The sequence below is a fragment of the Ooceraea biroi genome, unplaced genomic scaffold (genome assembly GCF_003672135.1).
Source record: "Ooceraea biroi isolate clonal line C1 unplaced genomic scaffold, Obir_v5.4 UnassembledTig56, whole genome shotgun sequence".
Classification (NCBI taxonomy): Eukaryota; Metazoa; Arthropoda; class Insecta; order Hymenoptera; family Formicidae; genus Ooceraea; species Ooceraea biroi.
The window spans coordinates 933-13225 of record NW_020825151.1 but is presented as its reverse complement, the minus strand read 5'-3'; the positions used below and the strand labels follow the sequence as shown (position 1 = coordinate 13225).

The 12293-nt window shown below is 36.1% G+C and overlaps 1 long non-coding RNA gene across 1 annotated transcript; it reads right to left on the bottom strand.

Annotated features, from left to right (window-relative positions):
• Positions 1 to 8783: 8783 nt before the first annotated feature.
• LOC113563525 lies at positions 8784 to 12090 on the bottom strand. Its single transcript, XR_003407479.1, has 2 exons — positions 11955 to 12090; positions 8784 to 9939 (listed from the first exon to the last, which is right to left on the bottom strand). It is a non-coding gene; the product is annotated as an uncharacterized LOC113563525 (long non-coding RNA).
• Positions 12091 to 12293: the final 203 nt, after the last annotated feature.

The window sequence follows — 12293 nt, the reverse complement described above, 5'->3', positions numbered from 1 at the left end:
TATGCATTTATTAGTACATGTTTAAAGATAAAAAAATTATTTTTTTATTTGAATGTATCGCTTGTAGAGGTCGTCCTGGAGAAATCTTAGTGCAGCCGGCATTGTAAATTGGTGAGCATTCTCCTGCCTCCAAATTTCATCCAAACTGAAAAATTGAAATATTGTCTTGTTATTTATGAATTCCCATCGTCGATGAACCAAAGAGAGAAGAAAAAAGTTGAAAAGTGCCAAAATGGTGGAGCTTAGAACACAAAAGTACGATTTTTAGGCAAAGGTTTTGAACTTTTTCATGCAAAAATAATTGTTTAACTTAATGTTTTTATGACTATTAAAGGTTCATCGACGATGGGAATTCATAATAACGAGAAAATATTTCAATTTTTCAGTTTGGATGAATTTGCAGGCAGGAGAATGCTCACCAATGCACTAAGATGCCTCCAGGACGACCTCTACAGGCGATATATTCAAATAAAAAAATAATTTTTTTTATCTTTAAACATGTACTAATAAATGCATCAAAGTTTTATAATGATCCGCTGTATAGTTTCTCCAAAAAAATTCGTAAAATTATACCTTATTTTCAACGTTCTAAAGCAGGCTCCCCCTTAATGGCGCACTGACGTAACGTTATGATCCTCGGGGCGTTTAAACAATGCAGCAGTGCAGCGTGCACGTGATGCCGTCGTAATGCATTACGAGTGTCACCGGGCGTTGTAATAGCTGCAATTTTGATGCATGTAAATTTCGAGTGACATCCTATTTAACACTCGACGACTCGAATCTTGAGTTTTCTAGTAACTTTGCTGATATTGTAAATAATATGCGCATAAATCGCAAGACGCGGCCGCACGCGTGTACACACCGCGATCGATTATTCGTCACTAATGCATCCCGGAATTGTTTATCGCGCGTTAAAGTTGCTCCCGACGTTGCGAGCGAACGCTATCGCGAGGTAGCTCCACGTTTCGTCAGCTGGATTATACATAAAAAGATTATATTAACTCGGATTATTTAGAATGCAGGGCGTATTATTTTTAAGGAATAAATCACCCGTTATAGGGACTATAAATTCCCATCGATGACGTCAGGCTATTACGTTGGACCTGGGGTACGCGACAAGAAAAAGATAATATAATTTCTACGTGCCTCACCTTCAGCGTTCGATTATCGATTCATGTCACTTTAGTTCGTTCTCGTTGTTCGGTGTCGACGCGACTGCTCGTGCATTATGTTAAAAATTATACGATTATATTGATTTCCGTGTTACTGTTCTGCATCATATTCTACGTCTCTCGAAATTCACCTTATCGTTATTTACGGTCGAAATGTGCGATGCGGTGCGTAACGGAAATACGTGGGCTTGCACAATGCGTCAATTATCATGCTACTGTTCGAGTTAATTTTTTATCGTGTACACAGATTTTTACGTGGAAAAATTCCTTGCTTTTGATCGTATTGCCGGCGATTGGAAAAACATTAAACACGATCCTCCGCGTGATATTTTTTATTTGCTTTCGTCATACAGGATGATGATGTACATGTAATTGAGAGGTATGTTTTTTGTGATTAGAGAGATGAATCCGAACTTTCGGCCTGCGTGCTATCTGTACTCAAACATCAGGCCAATTATATGGGAGACTCGCGTTGTATAAAAGTCGAGATCGACGAATACGCTCGTCCCTTTTAACGGAATACAAAACCGTTGTATTTACATCCGCGCAATTAAGAGAATATAATTGCTAATCAACAATGTGTAGCGCACGCGAGATACGTTTTGGAATTGCGCGCCGATTTATTTCATAATGGTAAAAAGGTATTACGTTTCGCGATATGGGCAAATTAAATTTTCAGCGAAGTTTGTTAAACCGATAAACGGTCAAACTGATCTCAACGATAAACATAATTTCTCTCCGCGCGTATGTGCGCCCGTGCGTACGCGCGTGCTGGTTCCTGATTATTAGTTGACGATTATTAGCCGGGACGCATTCAAACGCATTTCGATGCGCTGTTTTGCCGCGAGCTTACATCATACATCAAACGCGCGCACGCTGAACGTGAAACGCTAATTGCGTGACGCAAAGAAAAGGCACGCAAGCAAGTCTTTCATTTAACTTGAAGTCAAGTTTGAAAGGGATACCGTAATAATTTTCATTTTAGACGAGACGCACACGCGTCCTTCCCCCGAAAAAGGAAGAGCGACGCCGGCGAACGTAAAAACGTAGCTTAATTACGCAACTACGAGCGAATTAGTTGCCAGTCAGAGGCGGATCGGCACGAACATCGCGGATGCCGGTAAGGGAAAACATTCTGAAACTTTCTGTTTTCCACAGTGCGTATTAATTTTCATATCCGCGTCTCGTTGCCATAGCTACGGTCATAGCCAGCACAGGAGTAATAAGTTTTGGAATAATTTTACGCACAGTCGATCGTATGAATTCGCTCTCATTCTCCACCCGTTTCTCTCTCGGTTTTTCTTCAACTCGGCCTTTCCATCGCGGTCTCACATACACGTGTCCAAAGATGTTTATTTGCTTTCTAATGTTGCAGTTGCAGAAGTTTATTTTATTAGCACAGACTAACATTTACATTATCTCGCAGACAATGTTCCCATTGCATGATGATGTCAGAAGTCGATACATCAGCCAGTTAATATCCTGCCAATATTCGCCAGTTTCCTACCGCGTATTAGATTAATTGATAAAAATAGCACGTGCATTACGCGCGCGCGCACACACACATAGACACTACATCTAACTCACGAACGCGTAGGCTCAATCATAGATCTCGTTACAGTTCGGAATCCCGCGAATTACGACGGGAACCGGAAATCTCATCTGATCGAGGTAACCGTGCCGAGAAATTCATCTCGCTGGTCCGCTCCACAAAGTGGTGCTTCGTCGAGGATATTTCATCCTGAAACTAGCTGGCACCCTCCATCCACCTTTCTGTCTGCCCGCTACGCCTCGCCCTTCCCGCGAAACTCTCAACCGAGCAGACGATCAATTAGAAAAGTTAAATTACTTTCTGAAATAAATTATTACTAATCCGCGGGTGACGCTCCCTTTCGTCTCCTCTCCATCTCCTTTTTCACTTTACGATTCACCGGTCCTCTCCAAACCGTCCGTACCTGTCAACGAACGTCAATTATCATCATCATGCGACGTCTTATGTTTAAAAGTCCGTTTCGAAGAATCTATTTCAGTGACAGTGGTACAATGCAAGATGAATAACGAACAATTATTTTGCAGAACTAATGGCTGCAGGTCGTATGATTTGAAACAATGAAGAAATGATCGTGACATGAATGAAGACAATTCTTAACGGCTAAAAATGGGGCAAAATTGCGTCCCTCACATGCTGCGGAGGGGTAAGTGCGCAACCTGTTGTTCGGGCAGGTAGGTCGCGAATACCTGCCCGCCATCCGATTGCGTTACACGACCCACGAGGGTTTCCAGCGAATGGAAATGTGTCAGCGTGCAGGCAATATCGGGAGCTATCGGATAACATGTCGGAACGTCTCCTTCTTGGCGAACGATTCTGACGGATTAAGGTCGCCCGGTGTACATATACACGTTGGCTGGCTGATTAGTTTCCCCAACTACGTCAATGTAGATCCGCGATGGATAGTTGACGTTTCCATTGAAACTAATCGTCGCGTTCGACCGATTATGTATCGAATTATTCGTTCTCGCCATTGTGGAGCTAATATAATGGAATTATATCAACTGCCAAACTAGCGAAAGTTAATGACAGTTATCAGTGGTTCGCCGAAGGTGACTTCATCACGACTTGCTTGAGAAACAGAAGAAATTGGAACTCTCGGCTCATACGCGTCTATTTCGATTTTATTTGTTACTTTTTGAGTTTCCAAAGAAAGATATACGCAAAAATAAATATTCTGCTGTCTAAATTGCGATCTTTGCATTTATCGTGTTTTAATATCCAGGACAAAAAAAATAGACTCGAAAACCCGTAAAAGGGTCATGAAATAAGAGAAGGATTCTATAGAAAACCAGAGAAAATATCCCGAATTGCATTTGGAAGTTGTATGAGATAAAAGAAGGAGCATTTGCATTCTCGCTTTACAAGATAAAGTATCGCTAACTTGCGCGATGTAAAGCTATAAGTATATACGCTGGCCAATCCATCTAGTCAAAGACACGTAGCGGGATATAAAACGATCTAGGAGATCATACATATAAGTCGAAACACACAGCGGCGTCGTATGAAGTATTTATATCAGCGGTTCTCAAATTTTTCTAGTTACGGAAAAGAAAGAGTACAATAATTTTATACACGTATATCTCATTAAATTAATTTTCGCCACACGCGTCTAAATTTGAACAAATCGCATTTAATCGCATGGATTTTCGACATTTTTGTAGATTTACAGATTAGAAGGATATAATAAATCCAAGCTTCCGGTATCACCTCCGTTAATTACACATTAACTTCACGTAAACTTTCATTATTTTCAAATAATTTACAACTTTTAATTAAAGCTTAAGAGTATAGCGATGTGTAATTTAAAATATTGAAAAAAGTATGACGTTCTAATATCACTTTACAGGAAACTCGATGAAGATGAAGCGATAACTTAAAATATCTTGTACCTAATGCTTCATACGACGACACAGTTTTCTCTGTTACGAAACAATTTCTATTTGAGAACCGTCAATTCATACGAGAGACTGCACGGTCGCTTACTGCATGTATGGATCACTTTGGATTTATGGCGTTATCCGTATGTCTAGCGGTGCCTTCTCTGAAGGCACAGTCCGCGCCAAAGGATCATAAGTTTTTATCCTCCGGCATTCAGACCGAAATTCTTCGTTCGTCCTGCATACGTGTGTATATATATGTGTGTATATGTGTGAGTGTGTGTATCGCGAGTCTCTTATTTCTCATATAGGGTTTACCTGACGTCGGCGAAATTTCAGGTTTTACTACTAGCGCAGCGTCTTCGATTAACACAAACTCGATATCCGCTTGCTGAGAAACACGAGCGATATAATTCACAATTATTCCAGTGTTTACAGTGTAAAGAGATAGTTTTAAAAAGATATTTAAATTTCATAATTGTATATGAATTGTTCAAAGAATGGTCATTAAGATAACATACAAATCTCTTAATTGATTCGTCACATCGTTGCAATCTCTTTTTAGATACTGTAACATGTTCATTGATGAGCTTAATTTTCTGGATCGCGAATTAAATTATCAAATTGTAATCGATAGTCGTGAGCAAAGTGATTAAAAGTAATCAATGGAAGTAGCACACATTAAACGCCAGCGATAAACGCGTGTCTCCCCGTAGCGAGTAAGAATTTATAATGACCGGATCCGGATTTGTGCGATTGGCGGCTCAATTATCTACCATTTTAAACGTCGCACGTGACAGCCTTTGTATATATTAATTCGCGTCTGTGTTTGCTTGTCGAGCTACGGGCAAAGCTATCCGGAGTTCAGAAACCGCAAGCTGCTTCCTGCAAGCTACTCGGAGTCTGATGCGCGGAGAGCGTTATAGCCCGGCTTACAACCGCAGTAACTGTGTCGTGCTCCGTAACACGGTGGCTTTGTTAAAAGTCAGGTGTTTACACTCGAGTCTCACATACAGCCTCAAAAGATCGATTAAATGATCTCTCACCTGCAAGCTCCATCGACGAAAAGCGGATCCAAGCGAGTGATCAAGAATCCTGAAATACATCGCAGAAATCTCGTAGGAACGGATGGATGAAGGAGAGATACTCGGACTGGATGGAACTTCGATTTAAGGGGGGAGCCTGCTTTAGAACGCTGAAAATAAGGTATATTTTACGAATTGTTTTTGGGAGAAACTATACAGCGGATCATTATAAAACTTTTATGCATTTATTAGTACATGTTTAAAGATAAAAAAAATATTTTTGATTTGAATATATCGCCTGTAGAGGTCGTCCTGGAGAAATCTTAGTGCAGCCGCGTCGCCGGCATTGCAAATTGGTGAGCATTCTCCTGCCTCCAAATTTCGTCTAAACTGAAAAATGGAAATATGTTCTCGTTATTTATGAATTCCCATCGTCGATGAACCAAAGAGAGAAGAAAAAAGTTGAAAAGTGCCAAAATGGTGGAACTTAGAACACAAAAGTACGATTTTTAGGCAAAGTTTTTGAACTTTTTCATGCAAAAGTAATTGTTTAACTTAATGTTTTTATGAATATTAAAGGTTCATCGACGATGGGAATTCATAAATAACGAGAAAATATTTCAATTTTTCAGTTTGGATGAAATTTGGAGGCAGGAGAATGCTCACCAATTTACAATGCATTTATTAGTACATGTTTAAAGATAAAAAAATTATTTTTTGATTTGAATATATCGCATGTAGAGGTCGTCCTGGAGAAATCTTAGTGCAGCCGCGTCGCCGGCATTGCAAATTGGTGAGCATTCTCCTGCCTCCAAATTTCGTCTAAACTGAAAAATTGAAATATGTTCTCGTTATTTATGAATTCCCATCGTCGATGAACCAAAGAGAGAAGAAAAAAGTTGAAAAGTGCCAAAATGGTGGAGCTTAGAACACAAAAGTACGATTTTTAGGCAAAGTTTTTGAACTTTTTCATGCAAAAGTAATTGTTTAACTTAATGTTTTTATGAATATTAAAGGTTCATCGACGATGGGAATTCATAAATAACGAGAAAATATTTCAATTTTTCAGTTTGGATGAAATTTGGAGGCAGGAGAATGCTCACCAATTTACAATGCATTTATTAGTACATGTTTAAAGATAAAAAAATTATTTTTTGATTTGAATATATCGCCTGTAGAGGTCGTCCTGGAGAAATCTTAGTGCAGCCGCGTCGCCGGCATTGCAAATTGGTGAGCATTCTCCTGCCTCCAAATTTCGTCTAAACTGAAAAATTGAAATATGTTCTCGTTATTTATGAATTCCCATCGTCGATGAACCAAAGAGAGAAGAAAAAAGTTGAAAAGTGCCAAAATGGTGGAGCTTAGAACACAAAAGTACGATTTTTAGGCAAAGTTTTTGAACTTTTTCATGCAAAAGTAATTGTTTAACTTAATGTTTTTATGAATATTAAAGGTTCATCGACGATGGGAATTCATAAATAACGAGAAAATATTTCAATTTTTCAGTTTGGATGAAATTTGGAGGCAGGAGAATGCTCACCAATTTACAATGCATTTATTAGTACATGTTTAAAGATAAAAAAATTATTTTTTGATTTGAATATATCGCATGTAGAGGTCGTCCTGGAGAAATCTTAGTGCAGCCGCGTCGCCGGCATTGCAAATTGGTGAGCATTCTCCTGCCTCCAAATTTCGTCTAAACTGAAAAATTGAAATATGTTCTCGTTATTTATGAATTCCCATCGTCGATGAACCAAAGAGAGAAGAAAAAAGTTGAAAAGTGCCAAAATGGTGGAGCTTAGAACACAAAAGTACGATTTTTAGGCAAAGTTTTTGAACTTTTTCATGCAAAAATAATTGTTTAACTTAATGTTTTTATGAATATTAAAGGTTCATCGACGATGGGAATTCATAAATAACGAGAAAATATTTCAATTTTTCAGTTTGGATGAAATTTGGAGGCAGGAGAATGCTCACCAATTTACAATGCCTCCAGGACGACCTCTACAGACGATATATTCAAATAAAAAAATAATTTTTTTATCTTTAAACATGTACTAATAAATGCATCAAAGTTTTATAATGATCCGCTGTATAGTTTCTCCAAAAAACTTCGTAAAATTATACCTTATTTTCAACGTTCTAAAGCAGGCTCCCCCCTTAACAGAAATTATTTGAAATTATATTTAAATGTCGATCAGAAGCATAATAGAAGGAACGGTGATACGTGGTATAAGAATATCTTGGCATAAAATCCACGATCTACGAACGTTGCGACCGAGTTGGAAATAGAAGTTTACGTAATTTTTATACGTGTAGAAAATTCGTTACGTTAATTATATCGCGGACAACTCGATACGTGTCTTTTTTATATAGCACGCAAGACGTTAGAGTATCCACAAATTAACAGATTGACAACTGCATATTGTATGTAGCTCACCAATCAAAATTAAATTTTAATTAATCTTTGATAGCTACACATTTCATTTCTTGAAACAAATATACATATAATAATGCAGTTTTTTGTACAAGTTATCTTTATCATTTATTAATTATATATTGTACCTATATTGTCAAAACGCGCGATACACAATTAAAAAACAAATTTAAAAAACCTCGACAAGATAAGAGACGATTTAAAGGGTGGAGCAGGGGGGAAAAATGGTTCACTGCCGAAATTCCGAAGAATGGGAGGAACTTTTGGCACACGGAGTAATTGAGAAATATATATTCAAAATTATTCCAAGTGTTTTTCTTACCCAGAGCCCCACCGTGTTGCAGCTGCGCAAGAGTTACGATATTGGTGTCGTGGTTACGCGCCGCGTATATATACGTCGTGGCTTAGTAGACGAGAATTAGGGCTATCTTACTCGCGAGATACGAGATAAACAAAGTAGAACGTGTACATATGTGTATGTGTGTGTGTTATATGTATCATGTGTGTGTTGGTATATGCATGTGTATATATGTTGTGTGCGCGCTCACGTACACGATATCGTGTGTGTGTGTGTGTAGTGTAAAACGACTGTGAGACGGGCTGGAATTGATTCTGAAACTGATTATCGATTATGTCACATAATTCATTTTATTTGAAACCTCTCTCTCTTTCTCTCTCTCTCTCCCTCTCTTTCGCTCTCTCTATCTCTCTCTCTCTTTCTTTTTTTTCTTTCTATATCTCTTCGATAGTCGGTCGGATCGAAGTATCGGTAATATAGCGCGTCTCCCATTGTTGCCGAGCAATGCTGATAATGATTATTAATATTATGTATTGTGCTACTTGTATAGAAGAAGCAGATTTTTTCATATTTTAATAATGCCGTTAGTCAATGCAACATGCTTTGTAATCGAAAAATGTATTTTCGATTGTAATTGTAAACTTCAATCAATTTTATTCTCTATTCTCATGTTAAAAATAATAAATAATTACTATTTAATCTTTTATTTAATTAAAAATGTATTATGTATATATTATATGTGTATGTATAATAATTTTATTATTGCATATAAACGATGTCTCAAATCTAATGTATCACTTGTTAATAGCACACTTCTTTTATTATTTCGGAACAAAAATGCTATTATTATTTACATTTGCTATTATTATTTTACATTTGCTACTGCATCATACACATATAAAGAAATTGTACAATGCAATCAATTTTTAATATTATCGATTCAAAAGCAATTAGCCTCCATTTAATCATTATTTTTAATATTATTATTATTTTAATACAATTTCTGTATGATGCAGTAGCAAATGTATCATCGGATGAATAAAGTTCTTTATACGGAAAAGAATATTAAAATCAATATCAATCAATAAATTTTGGAAGTCTAAAGACATTTTTATTGTTGCACAATGCATCATGTCTGAACGCGCAAATTTTAGATAATCTAATTTCTAAGTAAACTTTAAATATTTTTTATTTGAAAACTATTACAACCTCGATATTTTGGGATTAGAATCTTCGTCTCCAAATGATCTCAAGAGTATGCTATTAACAAGCAGTGTGTCAGATTTGGAACATTCTGCGTATTGATTACGATGTAAATAAAATTAATGTCATAAATATGATAATACAAAAGAGAAATGATCTATAGTGACTTTTAATGCGTATAATTATTATTATTGTTTAAGACTCAAAGAAATTTATTAGTTATTAAAATTTGTGTGACACTATTAAATTAAATTAATTAATTTAAAAGATTTGATTCTTCATTCAATCTGCTTCTTAGCATACATCTTTCTTTGTTATCGAATATATGTCAGCATGACGGTAACAGCGGGACCAGTTTCGGTCTGCCTTTTTATCCTGAAAATATAATTAAATGTAATTTTTGGCGTCAACATGCAGGCAGGTGCGTTTCGTTCGTTCTCTTTTCCTCATGCAGCTTGGTGCTTGAGCTAAAGGCAATCGTCAGACGCTCATTGATCACTCATTCCGTGAGGCAGAGAGGATGAAATTCGATGAAATGATCGCTATTTATTACCGATCAAGTAAAATTGAGAATCGCAATGAACTTCAATCTACCAACAGTCAATCGCATTCACCAAGAAACAGAAATCTGATTCGATTAATCGTGCTCACAGTCGTTATTTCGAGGTAAATTAGGTGAATCATTCGAGTCGATCAATAATTAACTTATGAATTTGCTTGTAAGAGTTTCATATTGTGAACGCAAAAAGAAATATTTGTTTATTTGTATGTATATCTCTTTTTTTCTTTTTAAAAGAAATAACAGCAATGTAGTATTTTTAAGGAATAATAGGAAATTTTGAGCTAGAGGTTTGTGAATTTAATTGTATCTTATGATCGTAAAAATATATTAAGTCGCGCATTGATGACAGATGATGATGATGAGAGAAACGTAGATTGCGTGCATGTGCAATGACCAGTGGTGTACCTATAGAGCTAGCTTAAGTGTCGTGTGCGTATATTATTCACGCGTGAGCTATGTACATTGTAGCTGATCTCCTAACCATTCGCAAGAAAAAGGACTGGTGGAAAGGACTTTTGATACGACTTTTGATTTAAGAAGAATTAAATATTTAGAACATTAACCTCTCAATTAATTTAAAACTTAACTATCGAGAGTTATATTTATATGACATAATTATATAATATAACATAATTATAATTGTTTATAAAATACCAATTAAATTTTGTACACATTTCAGATTTATGTAATAATTTTAATTACACTGTTTTTGCTATATTCTATTCTTGGTAATTGTTTCATAACTAATTATATAAAATAAAGTAAAAAATATATACGTGGAATTACAAGTTAATATTCGCTAATAAATAAATGTACTGAGTAAATGCTATGTACAGTAGCGACTCAAAGCAATTTCTTTTTATTGTCGTAGAGATTTTCATAAATTCACCGAAAATCTCGTGTCGTATCAACTATCCTTTCCACTAGCTGCGTGTCTCGATAGAAAACTAAGGAGAATAGCAGAAGGAAGTAATAAAGTTGGACATAAAATCAGAATCAGAACAGAATAGATATATTCGAATATTGAAGCATTCGAATACTCTCGTGACTTCCTCGCATGTCTTATATATGTACAAAATTGTCGACGTTCTGTATTAAAAACTAGGTTACTATTCTGATTTATGTAAATCTGAAATAAAAATAATGATAGATATAATAAGAAATGCTATTCCATATATAGTTGATTAATCATTGTAATGTAGAAATAATTCTAAAAAGATTACTTATTAAGTAAAATATAAATGACCAAACCGATATTTAACTTTAGTAAATGATTTTCATGATTAAAACAGATAAAATATTTTTAGTTTAGAAATCTCGAAATTGCGTTATTTGCCTTCATTTAAATAAGAGAGATATCTGTATTTTCAGAAAATAAAATTATCTTGAAATTTAAGTACATTGCGTATTATACAATTATCTTCATAATATTTTTAAATCAAGTACATACATAATCAAATACATACATGCATATAAATTAAATTCTTTCATTTTCGAATATTATCTATATTGATACCAAGTAAAAAGTAAAAAGGAAGAAATAAGAAGTAAGGAAAGGAAAAAGACAATGAAAAAATAAAATAAGTAAAAGAGAGAAAGAAGATAAAAGAGGAGAAAGAAGAAAAAGAAGAAAAGGAGAAGAAGAAGAAGAAGACGGTGCTCTGGTGATCACTCCTCTCTAAGAAGCTAAGTTCTCGCGTGAAAGTTAGCCAATTAGGTATATACAAGTGCGTGTCCGGGCCAATCAAACGAGAGCTCGCGAGCTGAGCTCTCAGCTTCATCTCTTTCATTTGCTGATTTTTTTCAAGCTTTGGATACTGAGGCTTACCAGGTGGGACTCTGGGCTGGTGAAGGTGACCAAAGTGCCGTGGAGTCGCCTCACACCTATCGTCGCTCCAGCCTTCTTTAAAATGGCAGTCCAATAGCGTGCGTTGGCCCAAGTTCGACCACGTGTGGCGCACGAGGGTCAGCAACATTGAGAATCGATTTTAGAATGGTCGGCGTCGCATAAATGCGCGACATATACGCTCGTTGGTGCATGGTTTTTTAACCGCCCTTTTAACCGGCTTTATTTTAGCCGGTTTTATCTTAGAAAAGTGCTCTTCCATTTACATTAATAATAATATTTATTGCAGCATAAGTTTAAAACAAGAAAACTATATACATA